The 27,983-nt window shown below is 55.5% G+C and overlaps 1 protein-coding gene across 1 annotated transcript in view; it reads left to right on the top strand.

Moving 5' to 3' along the window:
* The window catches only part of HS3ST4 (heparan sulfate-glucosamine 3-sulfotransferase 4), a 62,653-nt gene that overhangs the window by 32,684 nt on the left and 1,986 nt on the right, over positions 1-27,983 (top strand). The window lies entirely within an intron of this gene.

Genomic DNA, 27,983 nt, shown 5'->3' with positions numbered 1-27,983 from the left:
ACCCGCTGCAAAGAAATAACCCGCTGCAAAGAAATAACCCGCTGCAAAGAAATAACCCGCTGCAAAGAAATAATAACCCACTGCAAAGAAATAACCCGCTGCAAAGAAATAACCCGCTGCAAAGAAATAACCCGCTGCAAAGAAATAACCCGCTGCAAAGAAATAACCCGCTGCAAAGCGCAGCCTGTGGCAGGGCAGCAGAATGAGCACGGAGAGAGCTGGGTAGCGAATGCTCTCACCAAGGGGGGAGACCTCGGTGAGTACGTTGCTGCCTTGCCAGGCAAGCCATGAACGAATGCACCTTTACCGTGAGTAATGAATCATCATTAGAAATCACTCAGTGATTGATATTAGGAAAAGCAAGTCATGTATTGGGTCATCCTGTCCATCTCTCGAGCCAGCGTTTGTGCTTTCCCTCTGGGATATTTGCCAGGGATCTCTGACCCTTATCATGATGTGGAGTTTCCCCCTTTCCCTGGGATGGCAATTCTCTGATTAATATGGTTTGCTGCCAGAAAACTTCCTCCGATATTCAATCTGTGTTTTCTTTATGTTAATTTCTTGCCATTACAGCACCCTGATTAATTACTCTGTTTATGCCTCTAGAATATTTGCAGGCTCTTGTCATTGATGCAGGAACACTTTATAGAAGAGAAATGTCTGTAGATCCGTAATTGCTTAATGAAGTGCTGGTAGACAGGAATCAAGAATATTCACTGTTATCCTGGGTTTTTTAGGACCGATGAATGCTTTTTGTGGTCTGCAAAAGATTCTGCTGTGCCCCAGGTTATGACCACCTCGTAGCCAGACTGGGCTAGCTCAAGTCTTCTGCTCACCCTTGTAGTCTCTTCCACAGCTGGTTGACTTTGCTGCCACTGCTTGGGCAAAGTGATGTCCGTAAGGACTCACGCCACAGGCTCCTTGCCCCAGAGAACACTGCTTCCAAAATGCAACCCAAAAATGGGACAGGGCTTCTGTATGGCTTCGCTGACTTGTAAATCAGGGTACAAAATGACTGGGAAGATGCCTGGCAGTGAGCGCACAGGGGTCTGGATTCCTTGGCCCCACTATCCAAGGGTGTGCATTTTGCACTTCCTACCTGCCAGATGAACCTGCCGGTTATGTCTCTGTTTCCCCAGCTCTGGCTGCTGGTTTTGCTCCCTGGCACTCAGCAGTGCCTCCTCCGCAGCCACATAATGCTGTGCAGCCCCACGCAGGGGCTGCAATCCAGCCCGTCCCGCGTTCCCCAGGTTGCCCCGTTTTTCCTTGTGGCGCCCCTGCAGCCGCCCCTGGGCAGCAGACACGCGGTGCTGGTGCCTGGCCGCCGTGACATCCCTGCTGCTTCGGGCTTCAGCCCGGGCGTCTCCTTGGCAGAAGGGGATCACAGGGGCAGATGCCAGCTCGGCTGATACTTCTGCAGCCTCAAAATAAAAAGATGCTCTGAAAGGTCTTCTGACTCCCCTGCAAGGCTCCCCTGCCTTCTCAAGTGAGAAGAAAAGGAACCATTAATGTTTAGCTTCGGTTTTGTTTATCAAAGAAAAGAAAGCTTTTGTCAAGCATCAAAGCCAGGATTTAGGACACAAAGCGAACTGTTTTGCTGTGGGCTTCTGAGAAACCAGAGGAAGAAAAACAGTCGTTTGAAATTACCAACTAAACTGTTGAATCTGAAACCTGCAGTTTGTGTTTAGCTGAACAGAAGAGGCTCAAGAAATTACCTGTCTGCTGTAAGCCTCTCTGAAGTCTGGAGCTCCATCCGGGTCTGAAATCCAGGGGCAGCGAGGGTGCGGACTCTGCACCGAGCGGGTTTTTGGGGCCGCAGGCTGGGATGGGCCTTCAGCTGGAGCCGGCCCCAGCCCTGTGCTTTGCAAGGGCTGGTGGCAGACAGCTCACGCTCAGAAAGCCCGGAACAGGGTGAAGCAACTGCAAGGAAAATGTAAAATAAACGTGTGGCCTGAAGTCCGGATGTGCAGTTTATTTTAAAACCTAATAACTCCAGATAATTGATAGTGGAGTGCAGTATTTTCAACACGTTGGATTACGAGCGTCTGTCGCTCACAAGAAGCTGTAACCTTGAGCTATGAGACATTATTGGCAGTATTTAACACAAATCTGTTTTCCATCATTGTCAAATCCCACTTCAATATGCACCACAGGAAGAAAGCCGAATACTAAATTGATTTCTTTAATGGGAAGCGTTCTTCGGGAGACACCAACCTGTGTGGAGATGCATTAATAGGATTACAATGGAACCTTTTTATTTTCCTTTATTTTTTATGGAGATTTTTTAATGGAGGTTTCCTACCCTGACATGCCTGCAATACGCTGTTTGGCCGCAGATTTTGCAAGGCAGTCCCGCTGTGAGGATGAAGTTGGGACTGTTTCTGCGCTGAGTCGGCCGAGCCATCGCTGCAGGGAGCAGCCTGGGAAACAGCGGCGTTTGGCAAGGGCCGGAGGGGAGCCCGGCAGGCGATGAGGGGCTGCACCCCCAGGGATGAGGGGCTGCACCCCGCCGGGACGGGGAGCAACCAGCATGTCCCTCCCTCTTCTCCCCCCGAGCCCCTCACGCCGCAGGCTGCAGGCCTGGAGAAGCACCGGTGGAAAAGCAGGAGAGAAACCGGCACGGAACAGAACGGGGCGCGGGAGCAAGAGGCTCAGCAGAGGCTGTGCCCGGGGCTGGCCCACGCCTCCCGTCAGACCCCCCGGCCCCCCACCCGGTTCGAGCTGCTGCCGTGGGGCAGAGCGGGGGGTCACGCCGCGGTTCTGGTTTCCACTCTCTCCCCGGTGGTTGCAAGTGCTGAAAGCCCGATCTGCCGGGGAGCAGCGCGTTCGGGGCGCAGCGGTGCTGTGCCCGGGGCTGGTGGCTGAGGGTGGGGGGTCGTTTGTGCCAGGCTGGGAGGAGGAACGTTTGCCTTCTCCGGGAGTGCAGGAGTACTGCAAGTGATAAGGTAATTACCTTCTTCAGCGCCAGCTAATTGACAGAGAGCTAATTGACTTTTTAAAAGTTACTGTTTCCCTTCCCTGGGCAGAGCAAAAGCCACCGGAGCTTCTCTGAGCTGCTCCCACTGGCGCGGCCCCAGCCCCGCGGGGAGCACCGGGCAGATCCGAGGCTTGGCCGGGAGTCCCCAGCCAGGGCAGCCGCTACCCCCCGGCTGCCCGGGGGGCTGGCAGGTGGGGTGAGGAGCCGGGGAGCTACACCCGTGCTGGGGGGCTCGGGGCCCTGCTCCCAGCCCTGGAACGGGGCGCTCGCCGGGCAATTGCTGACTCAGGTGTAGCTCCCGCACACAAATGGTGCCACGTTAAAATGTCTATGTCAGAGTCGTGGGCTACTGTAAAGTGGTTTACAAGTCTGGCTGGCAAAGCTGAACCTTTTCTTGTGATATGCCGAGGATTTATGTCTGTAAATAGAGAGGAGATGTGTGGGAGGCGTAACTGGTAACTGGGCTGCGAAGGGCGGATCCTTCGCAGGCGGGAGGTTTGCTGCTGGCTGCGCGTCCACCGCAGGTTGTTGCTGCCCAGCTGCGTGTCGCTGCGTGGGGCCGAGCCGTGGAGCTTCCCGGGGCTGCGCTGAAGGACAGTGTCGAGGCAGGGGAGAGCCCCCGGCTGGGGGAGCAGCCGAGCCCAGCGACCCCCAGCTCCAGCCCAGACCCGGGCCGGTGGGTCGGCCGCTCTCCAGGAAACCGTCGAAGCCAGCTGGGTTCATCAGGTGTGCAAAAGCAACCCAGTGCACAAAATGCCATGCTGCTGGGGGTCGGAGGGGCCACCCCTTGCACCGCCAGCCAGGAAAGTGGGGGGAGGCTGAGGCTCTGCACCCGCAGGCCAGCGGTGAGGGAGGGAAGGGCGTGCAGGGAGAGGCCCCTCCTGAATCTCGATACACTCCTTTGGGGACACGGCTGCTAGGCCAGCTGCTCTCTCGTCAGGCACACACAAACATATGCAAACACAACACACACAGAAAAACCTTCCCCCACTGCAAAATGAGGATTCTAAAACCTCGGCCCAATATTGAAACTGTTTTCTGCTCCTCTGTGGTGATGCGTCTCCCCCTGAGTATCTCTTGGAGTCTGCTTCCCTACCAGCTGCCCCACTTCTCCCTCTCTGCTGCAGAGCAGTAACGGGTCTCCAGTAGAAATAAGCTGCTACTGTGATGGATAAGAAAATCACAGCAGCCGCTAGGGCAGATTTTGGCTTTTTTCTTCTCTGACAGGAAGGCGATGCCTCTCCATACGAGCCTGAGGTTGCCGGGCAGCCACCACCACCATCCACCACTGCCAGTCCCCAGGCACTCCCGACCTGGAGATGCGTTTGGTCTGAAATGTGTCCCCACGGGGTCGAGCTGCCGAGTGTCCCCATGGCACTTGGCAGCCAAGCTGGACAGAGCTGATGGTGACCACTCTGTCTGCCCTAGAGCTCCATCTCAGGCAGGGAAGTTGTCCAGCTGCCTCCAGCAAGCACTGCCCATCCCCGTGGGCTGCGGAAGGCACAGCAAACCTGGAGCCTGGGAAAGCCCCAGGTGACAGCGGGAAGAGCTGCTCGGCCCTGGCCCTGCAGGCTGCTGTGCTCTGGGGGCACGGGGTGTGACTGGGACAGTGATCGGGGTGCTGCTGGGACCAAGCGGCTCTTCAGCCAGTCAGCAGTGTGGTCACCATCAGTGCCCGGTGCTTCGGTGACTTTTGGGAGGGGTGTCCCTGCCCCACTGGTCTCTGGTCACCCCACTGGCCAGCACATGTGCTCAGAGTATCCACGGGTCCAAGGCAACCGGCTGGGATGCAGCGTGGGCACCTGCCCTCAGGCAGCGGGGACCAGATTCGAACTGAGCATCACTAGCTGGAGCTAGCAAAGCTGGCTCTTCCCGAGAGCGAGCTATTTGTGACTGGTCAGATGGCACAGAATCATCTAATGGGGTTACCTGTGAAGCCCAAAGTGTTAAATGTGCAGGTGGCTTTGTTCCGTGCTAAGCACAGTGACAAAGGGCAGAGCCGCCCAGAGTCCCCCGTGGTAAAGCCTCTCGGCGGTCAGGCAGTCAAACAGAAATAACGGCCTTTCCGGAAGGGCCCGGACAGTGTCGGGATTTCTCGTTCCTGGCAACGCGAACAAGCTTCCCTGGGGTCTGGTGCCCTCGCAGCAGAAGCTGTGCGGGGAGAGCAGGGCAGGGCAGAGCCCCGCCGGCCCCACCATGCTGGAGATGTCCCTCCCTGCAGCCCCAGGGGCCGGGGGGTCACCCGGCTCCTTGCTGGGTGGGCACACGCCGTGCCACGTCCCCCACTCGGGTCGGCGCCCCGAGGGCCCATGAACAGGCTGGCTGGGAGTGCATCGCCTGTCAAACAGCATTGATCCGGGCTCTGTCTTAGCTGAAAGGGCCGCGGCCCCGACCAAGTGCAAGGAAGACACTCCACTTAACAAGCACAATTAGGGTGGCGCAGCTGCGACACAGTGGCAGGAGCGGAGCTTAGCCGTGGTGATTCATTTCCTTGTGCCGCTGTGTGCCGCAGCAGGGCTGCACGTCTGCCTCGGGCGCCGGACGGGTGACCCCAGCTCTGCTTTACCGTGACCCCAATTTGCTGGAAACTTTCAGGAAACTTTCAAGTACAGAAGGAGGAAAGTTTCCTCTAGGAAAGCCGGTGGGAATGCAGCGTCTGCTTTGGGAACAAGACTTGTTGTTGTCCCTGGCAGCCGGACCCCAGGGCCGGGGTGACAGGGGGATGGCAGCGCGGGAGCCGCGGCGGGACACTGCGCCGGGACGGCTGCCTCGGCGGGACAGGGCTGGGGCAGGCACCCCGGCACACCGCGGCGCTGCCGGCCGCAACGAAGCTGCTCACCGTGCGGAACCTGCTTGCTGCCGAGGCCGTGGCCGTTTTCCTTCCGTGCAACCGGGGTCTCTCTGCAGGCAGCTCCGCGCTCGCACTCCCAGAGCCGGGGCCCCCGCTCTTGGCAAGCGCCGGGGATTTTATTGCCTGTTTGCTAACGGAGTTGGAAATTAACGTGATTATTTCGCATAGTAATTGGCAGCATGTGTGGTGAGGAGATCAGAACGCAGAGAAACTGGAAGTGAAGAGGTTTAGCGAAGCGTTTGGGGAAGTTAAACGGTGTGTTTAAATGCCTTGGCGTGGTGTGCCGCAGCCAGGGCCCCCGCGGGGCCGGGCACCCTTGCTCGCTGTGCCCCCCGGCTCGGGGGGCAGGGACCCGCGCAGCTGCAGCCGCTGCCGGTGGCGGGTGCCCCGCACGCCGGTTGGCATCCGCCGCAGACAAAGGCGGGCGGAAGCTCTCCCTCCCACAGCGCCATACGGGAAGGCTTCTGTCACCGTGCCACCACGGGGAGAGGAATTTAAATGTGACGAGGCAGGTTCCTCTGAACTGCATCCAAATACCCACCTAAAAATAGTCTCTCCCTCCAGAAGGGTGGCTGGTTCCAGCCTCTCGGCTCCACACGCTCGCAGCAACCCCATTCCTCCTCCTGACTCCTGCAAACCTGCGGCTCGTTGCCAGCTGCTGGTGATTGATGTGGGGGGGGCCCTGCTGCAATTTAGGCGCCACATGGAGAGCCTGGTTCTCCTTCAACCTAAACCTGCACCCCACCTGCTCGAAAGCAGAAGTCCTGGATCCCTCTGTTAATAGCAGGCGCTCTGCTCTGCCTGTAATGTCTGGGTGTAGCAGCTTTTATCGGGTGATAAACCCGGCTCAGCGAAACCAGACTTTGTGTCAAACACACTGTAATATGCTCAAAGCACAGCCCCAGCAGCGCGCATCCTAACGCCGGACGTGCTGCTCTCGGGATTAGGCAGCAGAGCCCCCGACGTCCTGTCAGTCAGGATACGGCAAATCCTCTCCGGGCAGCACGGGGGGAGCTCCTGTTCGAGCAGCCCAGCAGCAGGAGCCTTCCTCCCTGTTTACTTTCCATTGCAGACATTTACCTTTGGACCAATAGAGCTGGGAAGGTTTTCTTGCTGATTATAAACCCAGCATTAGTATGCAGTTGAAAATGCAAATCGGCCTAGATGAGACTTCCTGGACAGCAGTGGAAGTCAAGGATTTAAATCTAGCCTGATCTTGGACATAGTTTAAGCTCCTCAAAACAAGAACACGTAACCTGGTGCAGAGATTTAATCTCAATAAATGCCCCTGTCAACAAGCTCCAGGAGCCTTTGTTTGCCTTAGTGATAATGTTCAGGTGGAGGTGATGTGCTCGGCGTCGGTCCCTGCTCCGCAGCACCCAGCCCCTGCCTCTGTCCCGCCGTCCCCCCATGCTCCCGGGCTGTGCCGGTTCACCCCCAGCACCCCCAGACGAACCCGCTCCTCCGACTCGCGCTGGCCCGAGCCCTCCGCCAGCTCCCCCAGGCCACCGCTGACTTGGCTAGACCCTCTCCTGGGACTGGGGTCAGGAGCAAGCCTGCTTGTGCTGCCCTGCAGCGACCTCGAGCAGCATCTTCCTCTCTCTCCTGGCCACCTCACATGGCTTGCAAGAAACCCCATTCCACGTTGCCCAGGTCCCCTTCCAGGAGCCACCCGGCTGTCTGCTGCAGGCCGAGACGTTTACTCTGGGCACCACTGGAGTCCTGACGTGGGCAAATGAACTGCATCCCTCTGAGTTTTAGTATTTCATCATAAGAAACTAATTGTCATCTCTGTGCCAGGTTCTGGGATTTCTTCTGCCAAATGCTGCCCGCGTCCCCTCAATATAGAGGCCAAAGCTGCGGAAGAGCCAACCAAGCCCCAGATTTTGATCAGAGCTTGCAGTGGCTCAAATTGCCGGCTACAAGTCTCCAAATCCAAGCAGAACTCATGGGCTGCAAAGTCCGTGAACTGCGCAGCCTGCGCACTTGGGGCAGACGCAGCGGTGACGCCGAGCCGGGTGGCTGCAGGGGTCGACGCTTCGGCACTTCCCACGCAAGAGGTGCAGCCCGTGCCCCTCGGCGGGAGGGGAGCAGGTCTCCTCCTCGCTGCCCAGGATCCGAACGGCTCCTTTGCCGGGCTGGGGGGGGGCCATTCGCCCGTCTCGGTCCCCAGGGAACCGTGGGGAAGGCAGACGGGGACGCTGTGCACCTGCGTTTGGGGACGGCACCTCCCGTGCAGCAGCCTCCAGGCCCGGAGTGCGCTGAGGCTGCTGCTCCCCGGGCAGAAGGGCAGGCTGAGAGGGAAAGGCTCAGGCACGGGGGAGCAGCAGAGCAGCCTACCTGATAAGTGAGCACTTAATTATCCTCTGTGTTAAAGGCCTGGTCCCCAGAAGCTGTACGTAGGAGCTGTGGGGACAGGAAAACTTCTGCAGCAAGAACAAGCTGGGAGACTCTGTGCTTCCCAGACCTTCCTTCCAGAGCTGGAAAGCCTTTACACCAGGAGCACGAGCCAAGAAATGCTGGCAGCGCCAGGCAGCTGAGCACAGCCCTCTCTGCTCCATCCTTGCGCATAAATTACCTCCAGGCTCTGAGCTAAACAAAGGGCCCTGAAATAATTCTGCATTTTAATAAAGTCAGTGTTCATGCCACTGTCGTCCTTACAGAAAGGGAATTTGCATTTCTTTCTGCCAGCTCGCTCTGCACAGCCTGCTGGCACTGGAGATCAGCCACACTCTCCTGCACTCCCCACCAAGGACTAAGTTATATTTTGTTGCTTAATCACTGTAATACCAGAAATGCAGGGTAGAGCTGCTCTAACCCCCCAGACTAGAGAGCACACTTATATCTCAAAAGCCCTCCAATGTGCAAGTTTGTCTAAAAAGCAGCACTCTCCAAATCACTTCTGCTGGTGACTGTGCATCTCCCCCAGGCTCTCGCCGGCTGCTCTCCCGCACTACCCTGTGGGCAGGCTCACACCTGATTTACCCAGGAGCCAAGGGAGGAAGAGCTGGCACTTGCACTTCTGGTTTGTATTTCTGTAAATTCTGGAAAGAAACTGCAGCCTCTCCCTCCCATGGGAAAGGCATCCCCTGTGGGCTTAGAGCCTGTCTCTAGCTGTGCCTGGTGCAGACAGCCCGCTGTGAGCCCGGGAGCCACCGCCGGGACCCTCCGCGGCCCCGGGGCAGGCAGAGCAGGGCTGACACGCTCCTCCTCAGAGGGTCCCTTCACTCCTCAGACCCCTGTGCTGCACGCACGGGCCGTGGGGGTTTGGGCAGTCTGGAGGTCACTGCCTTTCCCCATGGGAGGTGAGACTGGGGCTAAAGCACCAGCCTGTCCTGCCAGGGGCTCTGGGGCTGCGGCCGGGTGAGAGGCACCTGCCTGCTCCCGGGGTCACCCCCTCGTTTTGTCACTGGCTGGTGAGGATCCCCCAGCCCACGGAGCTCCGTTCCTCCAGGATCGCTACGAGCTGAGCCAAGCTTAGGCTGCCCGAGCAGCAGCAGCGCCCTGAGCGTCCCTGCTGCTGGGGCTGGGCATGTGCACCGGGCTGGCAGAGACCCCGCCGGGCCCATCTCCTGCCTCCCACCTGCATCTCCTGCCTCCCCCCTCCATCTCCTGCCTCCCCCCTCCATCTCCTGCCTCCCCCCTCCATCTCCTGCCTCCCCCCTCCATCTCCTGCCTCCCACCTGCATCCCACTCCTCCACTGCCACGGCTGCGGCAGGGGAAAGCCGTGATCGTAGCTTTCAGCGTGTTCAATTACTGTCAGTTAACGATGATTAATTTACAATTAAGGGCCTCTAAAGGGTAGTGTGTGTGTGTGTGTGTGTGTGTGTGTTAAATAAATATTGATCTTTCATTTGTGGCCACAGATATATTACCCCGGTTACAGGAGACACGTCAGTGGCAAGAGCTGGGCTGCCTGCGCTCCCAGCCCCGGCACAGGGAGAGCTGCCCCGCAGCACCCCGAGCTGATGGGGTCTGCCAGGAAACCAGGGGCTGCCCAGGGCAGGAGGGTTCGGTTTGGCCTCATCCCAGCTGGGAGCTCTGGCTGCTTGGGGCTGGATGAGGATCGCTTCCCCCTGGGGTGTTTCAGTATCGACTGCAATCACTCGGCCCTGTTTCCACTTGCAGAAAGCGTGTGGGAGCAGGGGGGTGCTGGGAGCTGGCCGTTTTCCTCTTGCACAGCCCCTAATTGCCCTTGTTAAATAAACAAACTGTCCAGAATCTGTTTCGGTTTCATTAACAGCCGGACAACTTAACAAACTCATCACTGAACACACAATGCGTTTTTCAACCCGGTTTCAGCCGCGCTCTGGAGCTGTTCTGGCTGGCACGGTCACCGCCCGGCCCGCGCAGCGTGTGCCAGGGGGGCAGGTGCCCCCAGCACCCTCGGCACAGGCACCGCTCGGGGGCTCGGGGGGCTTGGCTCCCCAAAGGCTCTCATTAGAGGCGCCGCGGGGACGGGCAGGGCGGGCGCAGGGCACGGTGCCTGCTGTGTCCCTGCCACACCGCCCCAGCCCCTCGTGTCCCTCGCCAGCCGCACCGCCCCGGTGACCCTCTCCGAGCCGCGGCCGTGCCCCGCGGGAGCCCGAGCCCTGGCGCGGCTGAGCGGCCGTGTCACACAGCTCTGCCTTTCAGGCCTTGAGGCGCGGGAATCGCCACCCGTCCAGCTGACTCTGATTTTCTTACCCTGTCATGCATGTCTGTGAAGTTCTCTTTATGTCAATGTTTCCTGGCTCCTGTCTGACTTCTCTGTCTGTAATGAGCATGCTCTCCAAGATGTATTTTTCTAAGAATCTTTTATCAGTTAGTTGTTAGCCATACAACTCCCCACATTTTCCAATTTTATCACTGTTTTTAACTTGCGTTTGTAACTGCTTTGCTGGGCTAGCAAAGGGTATCTGCACATTATCATTATTCACATCAAGACCCAGACTAAGCTTTTTGAGAGCCCTTCGTGCAATGTACCCCGGGGCCTTTCCCAGGCCACCACCATTTAAAGCGCGTCTGGAAGTGGCAGGTAAGGCAGCACGCAGGGTCCCACGCTGAGCAACGCACCAGAGCTGCTGGCAGCTCCTGCAAACCACCGCAGCGTGCTGCACCGGGACGGGGTGAGGAAAACAGCACAGGCAGAGGGAGAGGGGGAAGACCAGGGACCTGCAACAGCTGGAAACATCTCCAAGAAACAGAGTCATCTGCATTGTATTATTTTTCTCCAGAGACACAAGTTTAGCGTAGTTGCTGCCCTATCATACATTGCTGCACCCCGTATGATGGCTGTGTGGGTACAGCCAGCCGTGCAGACGCTTTTGCACCCGTGCAGATCCATGTGGAAGGACGTTCAGAGGCTCTGTGCATCCTCCCGCACGTCAGTGAGTGGTGTCCACAACCCAGAGACTTTCTTTTTCTTTAAATTCCTTCTGATTTCCCAGTGGCTGACACTCAGGAGTCTAGAAAAATATCTAAACACGGTGCAATCCATTCCAAATAAAGGAAGGCCATTTCAACAGGCACCAGAGCCAGCACGTCCTGAATGGTGGAGCTCGGTGGGGGGTTCCACAGCACCACAGCACTCTTCTTTCCCATCTGGGGTCTCGTTCCACGCGTAGGTGATCCAGGAGGTGGGAATGCCACCCCACCCCGCCTCCAGCCGTGCCCTGGGCGGCTTCTGAGTGATCTCTGCTCCTTTTCCCAGCACATTCCCAACCACCATCCCCTCGCCAGGAGCTAGTCTCCCTTCTCCTCTGCAGTGTATTTCTTGGAAGCAGGCTCACAAGAAGAATATTGTCTCTGGCTTTCTCTTTTATTTGAGGCATGTATTTAAAATGATGCTTTTGTTCCAAATGAATGAGTTGATTCATTCAGAAGTGCAGTTTCTGTTTTTGAGTCAGTGGAGCTGTTTATGCTCATAGTGTCCATAAAACTGTTATTTTAGTCCTGACACTGATGCTTATGAATAAAATTTAGATCTCATTCAGAAGTACATTAGCTGTAGCTATTTGGCTTCTTGTTAAAGCATTAATTTTTATTGAGAAGACTACATTGCCAAGCAGCTCCTTCTGCATCTTGCAGCAAACTAAGTACTTCAAAGTAGAGACCTCAGTAAAACCAAATTACAGCACGTGTTCCCCGCACCCCCCAGTAGCCTTGGGTCTAAACGTTCCGTTTGCGGCTGGTTTTGTTCTGCTGCTGGACCACAGTGGGAATTTCCCAGTTTCCCTGGGTGAACGGGGGAGGCTGGAGCAGATGTGCCACTGCTCGGGAGAAGGTGTTTGGGGTCTGCTGGAGCCATCGGGAAGCTGGCACCGCATTGCTTATTCATGACGGACTGGATGTTGGGTGTACTGGAGCCAATTAGCTCTCCCATGTATTTATTGCACTTTTTTGCTTGAAGCAAGCTGTTAAATGTCAAAAATACTTTAGCATTTTAGCAAAAAGATAATTTTTTAATAGATTCCACCTACAAAAAGGAGCTGACTGGCAGAATATTAAACTCAGGGAGATTTATATTTAATCCGTGTCTCCAAACAGCTTGAGATAACCATTTTTGCATTGCTCCTGGCTGATTAATGCTGCTGTCCCTCGCTTCTCCTCCTCACTTGGTGCTGTGGCAGCTGTGGCCTCTCACATCCCATTAACCTTGTCTGCAGAAGGGACACCTGGCCAAACCGAAGAATTAGCTCTTGTAATTAGGAATGTAAACATCACGCACTGTCTGCTAACATCCATGTGTCCCATCCCTGCCATCTCCCGGTGCTCGTTAGGGCAGGATACCTCCAGCCGGGCTCCTCCCATCATCAACTTCCCACACACCAGCTTCCAGTAGTGTCTCAATTAACAGGCACATAAAACCCAAATCAAACCAGAAGTAGCTTTGGTTCTTTAAGGACTAGGGCTGGTATTTTGTCAGTGCCAGCTGCCCTCTAGGCAAGGGCGCCAGCAGCGTTTGCCAGGACTGTGGTAAGTCTTGTCCTTTTCTTTAGAGGAGATAACTGCTACTCGTGGCTTGTGCCTGGTACCAGCAGAGAAGCGGGGGTGTTTATATCCCGACTCTCTAGGCTGAGGGCACAGCACGGGGCTGGCGTGCTGAGTGCTCCCACGGTGAAGCCACCTGAGGTGCCGCAGGGGTGTCCTCTGCCTGTGGTCTCACTAGGTTTAATTTTTAGGCCAAGTAGGATGGGTAGCAACTCCCTGGTGCTGGATGGAGCAATTAAGTCATTGTTCATAATACGGTAGGTTCTGAAAATTAAGGTGACTTTATTTGTTTCTCAGCAATATAATGAGCTGTTTTGAGTGATGCTAGATTTAATGGCTAAATCAATATGTGTATTTAGTGTTAGGCTTTATTTTAGCACTAAGTGACATGAGATAAGCAGACTTAGAGATTGTTAATTGGTTTGTGTTTAGCATTTACACTAACTGGAGTGTGCAGTGCTGCCCAGGGCTCTTCAGCACTAGTAATTCTGTTTATCCAAACCAGGAATTGTTTACTCTATTGACTGGAGTGGCACTAGTTTTTTTCACTTACTTGAATGTTATACTGCATGTGTGACTTTAACAGAGTCCTGGCTAAATCTAAGCTGTGCTGCACATGGTGTGTGTATGTATGGGAAAAAGATGGCTAAACAAACCCTGAAGAAAACAAAACCTTAACAGGCACCTGTACTGACAAAGTCGTTACGTGAAGACTTCAGTATTGCAAGTGAAGAGCATTTATTTTCCCTTCATGGCTGGCACATTTCTCTGCCTTCATTCCGGGGGTGTGCATAAGGGAAGATGAGCCCATGTTCCCCTTCCCAGCTCACCGCCCACTGCAATCAGGACAGAGCTCCTGTCACCCTGTTTAGTGATGAATCCCCTGGCCCTGCCAGGGCCGCAGTGCTCTGGTTTTACGGGCCAGACAGGGGAGATGGTGTTTCCCAGCTGGGGTGCTTCGGCGGTGCTGCCCGCAGAGGGATCCTGCCCAGGTCTGCCGGCTGGCTCGGCCGTAGCCTGCGGCATCTCTCCTGGGTGCCAAAGCAAGCCATGTGCCAGAAGCCCCCTCCGCAGTCGTCCCCGGGCCTCCTGGCCCGGGCTCGTGTCCATCCCGCGCCCACGGGAGCAGATGTCTGGGGACGAGCCCCTGGAGCACCCCGAGAGCCGGCACGGCACGGCCGGCCTGCGTGCACAGCACAGCTGCCTTCGAAGCAGCTTGGAAACGGCCTCACTGTTGCTATGTTCCCATCACCTGGCTCTTTTTTAATAGAGTTGCTTCTGGATCATTTAGTTTTTATCTAAACATTTGCTTCCCAGCTGAGGTCTTGGAGAGCAGAGCTCTGGCTCCCTGGACCGGTGCTGACCCTGTGGAAATAGAACTGTCTGCTGGTAGCACTGACAGCCCTTCCTCCTCCGGAGCTGTGCCCAGCCTCCTTCCCAGCTCCAGACCTGGTGCTGCCTTTGCTCCCGAGCCCCTTCCCCTCGCAGCAGGGCAGGTATGACGTATAGACACACGTGGCTTGTGCAGAATCTGTGATGCTGCTCCCCACCAAGGATGCTCGGTGTAAGGAAGGTCAGATGCACCACAGGCTACTCCTTCTCCTGGCTGCTTGAAGCTGTACTGAGAGGCAGAACAAGATGAAATCCCTTTTATTTTGCAAAGTGCTATTTTATTGATTTCTGCCAAACAACCCCTAACTCAGTTGTGGTGCCCCTCCAGTGCTGCTGCCTGGGAGGGGAGTGAGTCGGGGGGAGCCCGGAGTCGATGTTATCTGGAGCTGCTGCAGTGTTTTGACAGTTCCTGAGATGGACGTTAAATCACTTCTGCGAGGGAGAGTGAAGGGATGTCACTTGGGCTCAGAGAGGAAGCTCTGCTATACCGATTGCACTGACTGTGTGATCCGAGTCAGAATGAGAATCATAAATCTTGATTATTCTCTGTCTCAGCTGATTTGAACCAAATGCCTTGGACAGGGATATAGTTCACATCTCGCTGAAAACTGCAAAAAAACTGATTAAATGTACAAACTGATATAAATAGCACTCTATCTGTGTTAATGCCCAAACTGTCACTGCTCAGGGAGAGGATCCTGCGTGGATGGGGCTCTGTCCCAGCTCAGAATGGCTTCCTGGGTATTTTCAGAGGTGGCTTTCTCCCCGCTGCCATTTATTTTGGTACTTTGTTCCTGCGATGCTGGCTGTTATTATGATGCTGTCAATTATAGATGGCATCTCTGATTCTGATTGCGCTTTGCTTACAATTAAGCATCCTATAGAAAAATGGAAATGCTGGGTCATTAACATAAAGTAATAATAAGGTAAACCATTCAATTATGGAGGAAAAAACATTTTGAATAATAAGGATATTGTATGCCTAAAAGACATTCAGATGCCAGTGTATTACCATTTTTGCATACATAATAAATGAACTTAAACCCCAAAATAATCGACAGAAGCAAATAATAAATAACTGTGCCCTGGGCAACAGCCTGGCTGGCATCGTTCCCTCGTGGGGCAGAAGAGCAGCTCCTGGGTGGGAAGGGAGCAATCTCAGACCTGCCGTCGCTTTGGGGGGTGCCTTGGCGTGGGGCTTCCGATGGTGGGACCAAGGCGGTGCGGTGTCACCTCCCGGTGCCGCTGGGGAGCCGAGGCAGCCAGCTCCCTGTGGTGTGGAGCTGGGGAGAGCGGGAGCTGCGTGGAGGAGGCAGCGAAGGGGGACGGGGCGGTGGCCGTCACTGCTGCCTCGTGACGGCGAGGGGGGGCAGTGGGGCTCTGCCGTAGATTAAAAAGTGGGATATTGTGCTTCGCACAGCTGAGGTTAATGCAGCTGGGGAGAACTTGACACCCAAGGTCTTTGTGGAGGGATTTGGGACTGGATTTGCCACCTCCAGCATCCGCTGTCCTCCCAGAGCCCGTCACCCCCCTGCAGAGCCCCGTCCCCCTGCGCCCGGCGTGCCGCCCGTGCCCCTGTGGCACCAGTGGGCTGGCACAGACCCCTCTGCTCTGCGACTCGCAGAGGCTGGGAGGAGGCAGGAGGGCTGGGCGCCCGCCTTCTGGCTCTGGCCAGGAGCTCCTACCAGCCGTTACCGGCGGTTGTGTCAGACCTTTCTGTGCTGGTGGGCTGAGTCCTCCTGGCCCCTGGCTGCTAGAGGTGCAGGAGCTCAGCAGCGGGATGTGTACAATTACTTCTGTTATTCAACCTGTTCTGCAGATATCGCTCCTCTGTTGTCCCTCTGTAACAATTCCCAGCCTTTTAGCTGTTGATGGCTCGCCTATTACTCTGGCGCTGTGTTAGGATAACATCCAGATACATCTGAAGAGTGGAATTTATTTACTGTTTTTCCCTGAAAAGCTTTTAGCATGATACAGCAGTGGTGCTTTCACTTAGGCAGCCATTATTGTCAGGGGTTTTTTCCTGGTGGAAGTAAATTTTCCAGAAGATGAAAAGGACTCCTCACGGTGTATAGCTTTGCACCACTACATTTTAATATTCTATTTTCATGGCCTTCCTTCTCAGGAAGAACCCATCTTTGGGAAACAGGAATGGTTTGAACTGCCCAGTTGAGTCAAATCAGTATTTAAGGTGAACCGGACTGTGTGTACAGCGTGCTCTGCTCAGCTGTGTCTTTTCCATGTTAAATTGGCTTTTCCAGGAACTGTAGCCTGCGATATCAATAACATATATTATTAACAGCCTTGAAACTTCCATAGCTATCACTTGGCAATCAGCAAGGCAGAGCTGGATGGCCACACATCTGCGTGGGTGCAGCACAGCCCCCCCCGGGCTCACCCTGCGGCGTGTCCGAGGAGCTCCCCCTCGGTCACCCCAGGGAAGCGGGGAGGGAAGGTCTGCGGTGGCCCGGTGCCAGCGAGGGGCACTGGACCTCGCGTCTGGGGGAGGATTGCTGTCCTGCAAGCGCGGGCCAATGTGTGTGCTGGCATTTCCCGCAGCTTGTGCCCGTTTTACCTGCTGGGGCTGGCGTGGGGGCAGGCACGGCTGCGGTCCTGCAGCTTGCCCGAGGCTGAGGGGCGGCCGGGGACGCGTGTCTGCGCTTGGGCGTTCCTCAGCCTTACTGGCCTCTCGCTGCTGCTTGGCCCAGCACACGGCGGGAGGGCACCAGGACCCCCGTGCTCCTGCCCAGCCCCATGTGCCAACCCCCGGGGGGGGCTGCTCCTGCCCGAGCCGGGGGTAGGGGCTGCCGACGGCTTGCCAGGCCAATGCCAGCTCTGCAGCACATGGGAGCTCTGGACAGTCTCAAGTACCGACAGGGAGGTTTGATCGCTTGTGTTGGGGGTTTTTTCATCCCGTTACAGCCGTATTGGTGCTTCCCAAGCAGCTGTAGGGCTCCGTTCCACACTGCTCCCCTCCTGCTCGGCTGCTGCCTGCAGTGCTGAGCATCAGCACGCCCAGCCCCAGAGCCCCGAGGTGCAGGAAGCACCCTCGGCTTGGCCACGTCTTCTGAGCGCATGGGGGACCAGGAGTGGGGTGAAACAGGAGCACCCCCATTCTTCAGAGGACCCACTTTGCAGGCCAAGCTGCCTGTGACTGAGATACCCCAAGTTTCTCAGAGCTAGATTGTGTTTATTTGCTTATTAAATAGCTGCTGTTTGTTCCCCAAACTGTCTGAACCCCTTGTGCAAGTGTGGAGCTCAGTGTGGTTCCATGGAGCCCTCAGGGTGGGCATGCTTCTCTCGAGGCCGGCTGCTTGCTTTCTCAGCGCTAGGATTTACAGCAAGTCATGGACATCCAGGTCTTTTCTCTTCCTCCTGTGACAGGGGAAAATGAATGAGCTAGCACTCGAGGGATTTGTATCCGTACATTGAAGGGAAACCTGGACTTGGAACAGACTGCCTTGCCTGGAACATCCTCAATCAGAGGAGGCAGAACTCACCACTGCCTCTGTCAGCAAGTGCCTGTTCCAGCACGTGTGCGAGAGGCAGGGCACTCGTACTAGTGCTGCTTTGCTATAACTGTGATCAATATAGTAATTAAATCTGTTAGACGACACTGAGATTTTCCCAGTGAATAAGATTGCAGCGCTTCTGTAGAGAACAGTAGTGAGGCTTAGTCAAAACAATTTTGACTGCCGTGGTGTTAGAAATATGCATTTCCAGCCTTTTTCACAACCTGTTTCATGGCTGAATGCTGACCAGCAATAAACCTTACACTAAAATTGGAGAGATTGGACCGAATTTATCCCTGATGAAACGATGTGGCAGTGACCACGCTTCTCCATGCAGCGGACTGAGATCGCTTCGCAGGGCCGAGAGCGGGCGGCGCCGCGAGACGTGCGAGGTGGCGGGTGCTGGTGCAGGGGGGCCGGGAGCCTGCGGAGCTCGGGGGCTGTTTGCGGGTGAGCTGGGGGCCAGGCTGGGCAGCTCCGGAGCTGGCACCCCCCGGTGGGGCTGCCGGTGGGGAGGGCGGTGGTTAGGGGCACCCCCCAATAGGAAGGGGGTGAAATCGTAGCAGTGCTGTCTAATCTGAGACTGCCCAATTTGTGTGAGAGTTGTGCAGTCAGATGGGCGAGGGATTTCAGCACAAGGCAACAGCTATATCCCAGAGGAGATCCACTTGAGGAAAGAACAGAAGAAAGCAAGATTTAGCATTAAGATCATAATTTCAGATTGCATTGTGCAAGCATCAACAATCTATATACATGAGAGTCTTTGGGGAACACGATGCTGAAATAGCTATCCAAGCCAGCCTGAACAGCGAGGGTTATTTTTAATTGCAACTGAATGGATCTAACCTTGTGATGTCTGTTCACAAAGCATTGCTGGATTAATACAGGTTCCATAGTTGCTTCTGCTAAAAGACTTTAATGGATCAGCTTAGTTCTCTGCTCCATGATTATAGCATTCTTACCCGCCTATCATGCATGAGCCAGATGGTCCCAGTGAAATCAGAGCATATTTATATTTTTGTCTCTTACTCAGCCAGCTGCCCACTGATTTTGTTGCATAGTGGTAGGAGGAGAGGAGCCTTCCTGGGTGAAGTTCACCCACCTCTTTACCCAGCCTCAATATCTCCCCCACTTCTTAAAGTGTGTTGGAGGAGCCACAGAAGGTTTTGTTGCCGGGGAGGCCGGTGGTGGAGGGCAGACACGCTCTCACGCGGCAGCGCGGCACTGTCTCCTGGCACGGATTCAGCCGCTCCCCGGTGTGCAGGGGGATGTTTTCAGTTCTATTGGTGATGAGAGCCATTAAGAAGGTACAAGCACTAAAGAGATCCTGAGCGATGCCTATAAAACCTCTGAATCCCTGACAGAATCAATAACGGGCTCTCAGGAGTAACTTCTTATCCAGGCCAACTTCAGCACATGCCAATGAGCCGTTAAAGATTTTGCATTTTGTGGAGACACAGAATCCTTTTCATAGCGATTGCTGGACTCTAGACTGGGCGAGGTGATGAAAAATCACATTAGAAAGAGACTGTGCTCCAAAGGCATTTTCCTCAGTGTCTGCAAGAGCTTGAATGATGCTCGTGGGCGGCATCCTTCCTCCAGGGGTGAGCCCTGCCGGCGCTGCCCCGTGAGCCCGGGCTGCTGCACCGGCGCCAGGGGGGAGCCCTGTCCTTCGGGCTTTGTCGCAATGAGATGCAAACCGCTCTGGCCGTGTCTGCGAGGGAAGGAGGGAGCTGCGTCCCGGGAGCTGGGGGTCCTGGGGCTGGCACCTGGGGCGCAGCCGAGCCTCGGCCGTGTCCTGAGCTGTTCCATCGGCCCAGGAGCAGGAGCTGCTGCTGAGCAGCTGCTGGCCAGGCTCAGGCCGGTGCCCCCCGTGTGCTTGCCTCCTCTTGGGTAACTTCGCTATTGACACAAGCCCCGGTTTGGCACCTCGGTTACCGTAGCAACCCGATGCTGCCATGCTCTGATCAGATGAGCGCGCAGTCAGTCAACGCCACGTTAGCACCTGCGTTGGTATGGCAACACGGGACCCTTCTCCATCCCGGCGGGGCCGTGGGGGCACCTGGGCCCGGTTTGGGGCAGCGAGCCGCCCCCGGGCCCCGGCTGCTCCCCGTTCCGCCGGCTGCAGCACAAGCCGGGGCTGCCCCCCGGCTCCGGCTGGAGCATCCTGGGCTCCCGAGTCCTGCGCAGCCTGGGAGGCCCTGGGGAGGAGCTGAGCAGGGACCTGGCTGGCACGGGGCGAGGGCGCGTCCTTGCAGTCTCAAACTGCCCATGGTGAGAGTGTTTTGCACAGACACCAAATGGCTTTGCAAACTCTGGGATGATGGAAAGCTGCTTGTCTTGAAGAGGGAAGCCAAAGGTCCCAGGCAGCCCTGAATTTGGGGTATTAAAGCCTGCAAGAGAGGAGCTGAAGTCACAGAGGAGGGTGGTTCACCCCCTTTTCCCACAGCCACCACCTTCCAAACCATTCAACTCTTTCAGTGAGTCTCCCAGGGGAGACTTGTTTTGCTTTAGCCCCAGTCTGAACTGGCACCCACTTTTCTGAAAGTGCTTTACAATTTGCGTTTAATGTTTTTTTAACAGACATGTGTGAGCCATTTGAATTAAAGCAGTATGAATCTATTAGGCAGCGACAGATGCAAGTTTTGTGTCTCTTATTAGAAGGGATTGGATTCTGAGGTTTAGTGATGTGCAAAGGATTGGACTTTGGTGAGATTAAAATTATTTTCAGCGTTAAACGCAATATTTCTAAGCTAATGCACTCGGTCTTGAATATAGATTCACAGACCAAAAAGATTATAAAACATTAAACCTATGTAAATTCAGCTATAAATTTATGTTTGAACAAATTCAACAAGAGATTTGACTGGGGGGCTTACAGCAAATAGGTTCTGCTTTTAATGCATATTGCAGTCTTCAGTTGCAATGCCGTTCTCCCCTTGAAAGTCCCACGCCTGCTGAATTACAGGCAGGTCACAGTTGACAGCTCAAGCAATTATACCGGAATGTGTTAATAATAAAAAGGAAAATGACTTCATGTTTGTCTTTTCAGAAGACAAAAGCAGATGTTTGCTCCACCCTGAGGAGCAGCAGAGATGCTCTCCACGGGCAGGTGACACTGTTGCAGCACCTGGCCCTTGCCTCTTGCAGCTAGCAACCGTGCAAGTCCATGGCCTTCTCTATGGTTCTCCAAGCCCTGGGAGTTGCTGTGAACTTTTTTCTCTTGATGAGAACACGAAAATACAGTTAACAAAGACACCTTTTGAGTGGGATTTCAGGAAACCTGCAACATCGTGAACAAGCTGCCTACACAGAGATAAATGACAGCTGTGACTGAAGGAATAAACAAGATAATCTGGATTTAAATAAACCACAAGGGGATTTTGGCAACATGCAAATTCACAAATTTATAAAATGTATCCTTTGAAAATAAAGAGCTTGTCTGAAGCCAGCAGTTAAGAACAATTACTACAGCACATTTTCCCAATGAGGGCTTAGAGCTGGCCTTTGCCACAAGCCAGAGACTGGGAGCCAGATGTTCTGCCCATGGCTGCACGGCATCTGGGGGCCGTTTTTGTGCACAGAGCAAAAAACTGAAGGAAGTGATGGCAGCGAGTCCCCCGCCCGACTGGGGAGCTGCAGGGGCAGTGGGTGTGCTGGGGGGCATGCAGAGCAGCCTGGCCCTCCTTCGCCTCCAGGCCACAGGGAGTGAATAGGAAAGCAGAGAAATATCAAAAGCCCAGGCAAGCACCCGAGAATACATATTTGATCATCTGCTTGGAGGACCAGGTAATTCCTGGATCCAAGCCCAGGAATGGCAATAGAGGTTTCATTTTTGACGTTGCACAGTGTAGAGATGCTGCTGCCACCAAGCCTGAAGAAAGGACACCCATCCCCGTAGCCGAGTGACGGAGTCCCTGACGCCGGAGGGCTGCAGAGCTCCTTCCAGGGCCTTGGTGTCACTGCCTCCCTTTTTCAGGTGGGCAGCAACGGAGACAGAGGAGTGGTGGGAGGTGAGTAGAGACCCTCAGCAGAGCCACAAGTGGCAGTGTCCCATTCCTGCTCTCCGTGGTCCGGGCAGCTCTGCAGAGTCACCTCAGGCGTGGTCAGCAGCACGGCAGTGCCTCCTCATCAACCAGCCTGGCTTCAAAAGGGAGCAAGACGCTGCGAGAAAAGCCAAAGCGTGTCCACGAGGCTATGCAGCCCTCTCCGGGAGCAAAGCCCCGGCCCAGCGCTGCAAATGGCTCCGCAGCAGCCACGGGGGAGAGCGGTCCCGAGTGTCACGTCCTGCCCGAGCACGTGGCGCTGGTTAGCATCCCGTCGGCACGCGTGCAATTAGGGCAGAGCCCGTGGCAGCAGCTCTGTGAAGGTTAACTGCTCTGAGGAGCGTTCCCGCCGTGCCAGAGGCTCAGCTGCTCCAGGTTTAACACCCTCGTCACTCCCAGCAGCGGGAGCCGGCGGTGCCGTGCGCTGTTCTCTGCTGCGCGCTTGGCAACAGCTACTGCGTGGGGCAGGACCCGCGGGCAGGCTCAGGGCTCCGCGCGTGGGAGCTCGGCGAGGTGGCCCGTGTGCCTGCCCGGGAAAGGCAGCGCCTGGAGAGCCACTCTAAAACGAGGCAGACTTTGGGGAAAAAGCGTTTCTGCTTGTGCATCCCAGAGCTGCGGGAGTTCTGGTGCTCTGCAGGGCCAGGGGTGTTTTGAGGACACACTGCAGCTCCCAATGTTATTCTTAAAACTGTACAGCAAAAGCTGAATCTGCTTTTCCTCCTCTTTTCCTTGATCACTACTTCCCTGCTGTCTCTCCTCAGTGTCAACCTATCTATCCATTTGTCTTTATTGTGCATGGAATTAAACACAGTCCTTAAATGTGGCAACACTTTCAGATTATTAGCTCTGCAATTTCTTGGCTCCTGTTTATTGTGATAACATCATCTGAAGGGGCCATTGTAATTAATAGTTTGTTCGTGCTTCTTTTATAAACCCCTGGTGTGTTTGTTTTGTACTTGAGCATCAGCCGTTACAACTTGCTTCCAGTGTATTGTCTGAAGTGCCCCCACTACAGAGAAAAAGCTTAGAGGTTTGGGGTTTTTTTGCAACAGCTTATTGAAACCACAACTTAAAATAAAAACTAAGTAAGTATGATATTAAAGGCAAGATGATAATCTTGCCCTGACCCTTAGAGCAGAGGGGACCAAAATTCTTGTTTACAAAACTGTCCCTGAAGGGGCTATTCTGTGTCTGGAAGGAGAGGGAGCCCTGTTCCTGGCTGTCGCCCAGCCCCTGCCCGCAGTGGGACGTGCAGGAGCACCAGTGGGGGTGAAGGAGACCCACAGTACTTCCTCCGAATTCTGATTATTTTTCATCTCTTTAAAAGTATTGTCATCTAAACTCCCTGAATCACAGACACAGTCCATAACCCAGAGCAAAGGCAGGCCTGTGCAAGCACCTTGTACCTGCTCAAATGTCCCAGGGGCTGCAGACGGGTCGCGGTGCTGGGGAGATGCTGGTCAGGGGAGCAGGAGCGAATGCGGCGCAAATGCCATCACCACCCCCCCCCCCCCCCCCCCCAGGCTGATCGCACAGCCAGAGCACTGGCACAAGGGGCAGGGGCCCAGCCAGCCCCGCTTTGCTCTGAGCTTTTAGTCTGAGAGTCCACATGCGCTTTTTGCAGAGCAGCATCTTGTCAGCTGGGGGAGAGACCAGATGTATTAGAAAAACCCCCAATAAGCTAGTGCTGTGGCTAGATGAGTTCACACTGCAGCCAAGGTGCTAAGCAGCAGTGAGTGGTGTTAACCAACACCGGGGGCTCCCCGGGGCTGCCTGCCTGTGCCCCCCCCCCCCCCCCCCCCCCCCGCTCCTGAAGCTCTGCCGCAGGGCAGATGTGCTGGTGGGGCTAGGCTTGGGGTGGGCTGGGGCAGGTCTGCCTGGGCCGTGCAGAGGGTCAGAGCAGACAATAACAATGGTTCCCCTGAGCCCTATTGTCTGAGAGTCTATCGCTCGTAGTCCAGCAGAGCTTTTAGCATCTTGAAATGGCCACACTTTGACGTGTGATGGCCTGCTGCATGCTGCCAGGGTGTCTGACTCAGAGGAGCATGCACCAGCCAACTCTGCCTATGCTGGTCCCTCCTTCTGCTGGGAGAACTGCACAGGAAAAGAGCTAATCCTGTCTGAGACAGCACAAACAAGTGTGCGGTGCTGCTGCACGGGTGTCGGGATACTTGAACATCAGGGGGTAACGGTGTTTGGAGCTTGCCTGGCGGTCCAGCACCATTTGCAGGGTAGAAGGACTTTTGCATGCTGCTCCTTCTCCTGTTATGCTGGTCGCGGCTGTCTGAGCTGGTGCTCCCTTCGCACAGAAATCAGAGCTGCCTCTCCCTGTTCCCTGCAGCGGCATGTGCCACGGGCTCACTGCACCCCTGGGCCCGGCTGACCCTCTTGTCTCCACACGCTGAGCTAAGATCCCAGCAGCAGGAGCAGTAACGGCAGCCCCAGGTCAGCCTCCCCTGAGCTTCACCCCGGTATCGGCTCAGGATTGAACGTGCCCCTGGCCTGGGAGGGATGCTCTGGGAGAACCTGCTATGAACTGGGACCTTCAGTAGTCCTGTGGAGAGCTGGCAAAGGGAGCGTTGGAGCTGGTCAAGCCCCATCAAGCTATTTGCCTTGGTGTGAAATGAAGGCTGGGATAAAGGGAGAAGGCAGAGAGCTTTCTTCTCCCATCCTCAGAGAGCAGGACAGCAGTCAGTACAGAGCTGGCACGAAGGAGAAACACAGCCCGAGCACTGAAGGACGAGTCCGTGGACCCTGTTGCTGCTTGATGTCTTTGAGCACAGAATTTAACAAGATACAGGAGGGACTGGGCACCTCTGTGCGTGTTAACCGTATCTATAGTTGCCACTAACTACAGAGATTGGGAAGCAATATTAAAACTTTCTGCTTCAGGACTTCATTAAATCTTCAGTGACTGGACTCAGAAGGAAAGGAGCATGGGCAGAGCAATCCCACAGCTGGTTGAGAGATTCTCAGTCCTTCCTCGGGGGCTCCCATTCCTGACCAGTGCCAAGGACAGGCGACCTGGCAGTCGAACTCCCAGCTGCCACCCAGGCTGCGGTAGCTCTGTCCCGGGGGCTGGCAGCTCCGGGGCTCTGGAGGGGCTCCGGGTGTGAGCACAGCACAGCAAGCAGCAGGGTAAAACGTGGTCTGCAGCTAGCTTGTGATAGCATAAAAAGGAAATGCATACAAATTGCTAGCTATAACTGATGATGAAATAACTATTTTGTGGAACAAGGAACAGAAGAGTAACACATTGATTTTGGTAATTAATGGTTCAATAGAAACCTGTTCTGGGAGTGCCCTGGGCAAATTCACTGGATTGGAAGTGCCTTTATTCCCTGGTCTCAGTTTTTTGCCTTAATCCCCCCCCTCCCCGGGCTCTCCAAGGGCCAGTGCCCACCCCCAGGCACTGGCTCCTGCCGGGTTCGGCTGCTGCTCCTCCTCCCAGGCTCCCGCTCTGCCTCTGGAAGCTCTTTGGGGCTGGGGGCTCCGTCTGTGCGCAGTGCTCATCCCGACAGGGCTGGAAACCCCCTCCAGCCACTGCCAAAGTCAACGCCAGTCCTTGCCGGAGGTGGATCGCTCCCCCTCCTCAGCCGCTGGCAACTGGCACCGCGGCTGCGAGAGCGGCTGCATGGAGCCCCCAGCAGCCCCCCAGCTCCCTCATTCCTTCCTGATCCATCACATCAAGTCTGAAGCACAATTTCTGTGCAGAAATTTTAGCATTTCAGTTCCAAGTTCGTTAAACAACATTTTAAAATACCCAATCAAACAGGGAATGTTACACAGCCACGCTTGTATTTCATGGGCAACACATAAAGGCCTGGTGCACTGTGTGTGCAAAGGCAGCACCCCCCCGGGCCAGTGAGTGCGACTGCAGCGGGGACATTTCTGCCATGGGTCACATCCTAAAATGGAGGTTTATCCTTGGCCGGTCGCTTTCAGAGACATGCTGCTGTGCAAACACGATTTCTGTGGGAGACAAACAGCCGTCAGAATCGCTCAGAGACTGAGAAGCCGGGTGAGCCCCAGTACAGGTCCAGGAGTTTGGTGGGATGCCCTCGCAGGGTCGGTCACCAGCCGCTGCTCCCTGCAGCTGGTGGCACCTGTGCCCAGCTGGCCACTGGACCTGGCCAGGGTGGCAAGCTGGAGCATGGGTGCTGCATGGCGCTGGGGAGGCAAAGCCCCCTCCGGCCATCAGCGATGCTCTCCTGTCCATCAGACGCTTTTGGAGAGCAGCAGGGAGCACTTCTGCTCCTGTCCTCCTTGGGGCAAGTGCTGCCTGCCCACGTGCTCAACATCCCAGTCTCATTTTCCATCTGCTTTCCTCGCACCGCTCCCTCACACAATCTCCTGCTCAGCAGAGGGGCACCCTGTGTGCATAGCAGTAGGCACCTGAAGACTCGATACCTGATCACGCTGTGGGCCTTGCTGTGTTGTGGATAGCTATAAAAGATGCTTCCTTCCCACAGGGTTGTTAACGCTGGGTGCTGGATCCCCCCTAGGAAAACCAGTCTGTAATTCTGCAGCATCTGCAGTCCCCAGGTACTTGCATCCCTCTTAATTTGTTCAGGCTTTTCTTAAAGGAAAAATACCTCAAGATGCATCGCTCCAACTAATCCTTGTTCCTTGCATACCACTGCTACTCAGACAGCTGATGAGGGTCAGGGACAAGGCACCAAAGTGCTCTGGGCAGAAGACGGGATGGCAGACACTGTGCCACGTTGGGAAGGCAGCTCTGGCATGCTGGCCCAGAGCCCTGCTCCCCTGCAAACCCCATTGCCCAGCCTCAGCTAGAGATTTTTCAACAGAAAAGATGCCGACTGCAGAAGACAGGGAGCCACAGGACCCCGCTGGCCTCTTCACCCCAAAATGCTGATGGCACGAGCAGCCCTGTGCAGCACCAAGCCCACCTTCGCTCTTGCCTTGACAGGAGACCCAGCAGCTCTGCCAGCAGCACCTCGGCAAAACAAGCCCGGCTGGATGGATTAAATACATGAGTTACAGAGAGGTTTAAAGCAAGCTGATGCAGTTAGCAGTCACAAATATGAGGCAACACTGGCAGACAAATCTAGCTGGGCCTTGCCTGACAGCCGCTTCTGCTTGCAGACTTGAGCTGCGTAATTCCTGAAATGGCTGTTTCCCGGGGCTTGGCGGTTTGACGTCAGCATCACTGCGGTCGCCGGTGCCCAAGGTGCTCTTACAGAACCATTTCCAGCCTATTCACATTGTTTCCTCACCATATGTCTGTACTAAAAATAGTTGCAATATGAAGGGATAATCCTGCAAGACCCAGAGCATCACCATCCTCCGTGTCTGCTGCAGGAGAGCTGGTCAGTGCTGCAGGCGCGTCCCGGGGGCCGTGACACCACTCCTCCTCCTGCCTCCCAGGCAGCAGCACTGCCAGGCATCGCATTTCGGGGCAAATTAAACAATTAACACTTCCTGTGGGTGTGCCTAGGCATGAGTGTTTGAAAAGCTTAAGACAGAAATATTGTTAAAACACACTGAGGAAGCAGTCGGCACTGTGCCTGTAAAACCTCTGGGCGGGTACAGAAAGCCTCGCGTGGGAGCGCCCCGCAGACGTGGCTGCGCGTTGTGTCCCCTCGCCCGGCCGAGCTGAGGGGCTGGGGAGGGTGGGGGGGGCTGGTGGCATGGCCTCTGCACTGCACGGGGTCATTGCCATGGGGGTCACTGCCATGGGGGTCACTGCTGGAATGGGGTCACTGCCATGGGGGTCACTGCCATGGGGGGTCACTGCTGGAATGGGGTCACTGCCAGTGGGGTCACTGTCATGGGGGGTCACTGCTGTGGGGGGATCACTGCTGGCGAAAGGTCACTGCTGGCACAGGGTCTCTGCTGGTGGGTCACTGCTTTGGGGGGGTCACTGCCATGGGGGTCACTGCCACAGGGCGTCCCACGGCTTTCGGGATCCAGCCAGGTCCCTGCTCAGGCATCTCATCTCTATTGCATCGGACATAGAGGGTGCGGGAGCAGAGCCCAGTGGAAGCCCAGCAGCAGGGCTGGGGCTGGGCTAGGGCTGGCCATGGTCATGGTCAGGGCCACGGTCACGGTCCTGGTCACGGCCACGGTCATGGTCACGGCCACGGTCATGGTCACGGCCACGGTCACGGCCACGGTCCTGGTCACGGCCACGGTCATGGCCAAGGCACGCACAGAGGTGGGTCAGAGCCTGGGTGGTGACACTGCCCGCCAGCCTCTCCAGCACCCA

This window comes from Tyto alba, unplaced genomic scaffold (assembly GCF_018691265.1).
Source record: "Tyto alba isolate M040663 unplaced genomic scaffold, T.alba_DEE_v4.0 Super-Scaffold_28, whole genome shotgun sequence".
NCBI lineage: Eukaryota > Metazoa > Chordata > Aves > Strigiformes > Tytonidae > Tyto > Tyto alba.
Note: the sequence above shows the minus strand (reverse complement) of the source record. Positions and strands in the feature narration are given on the sequence as shown.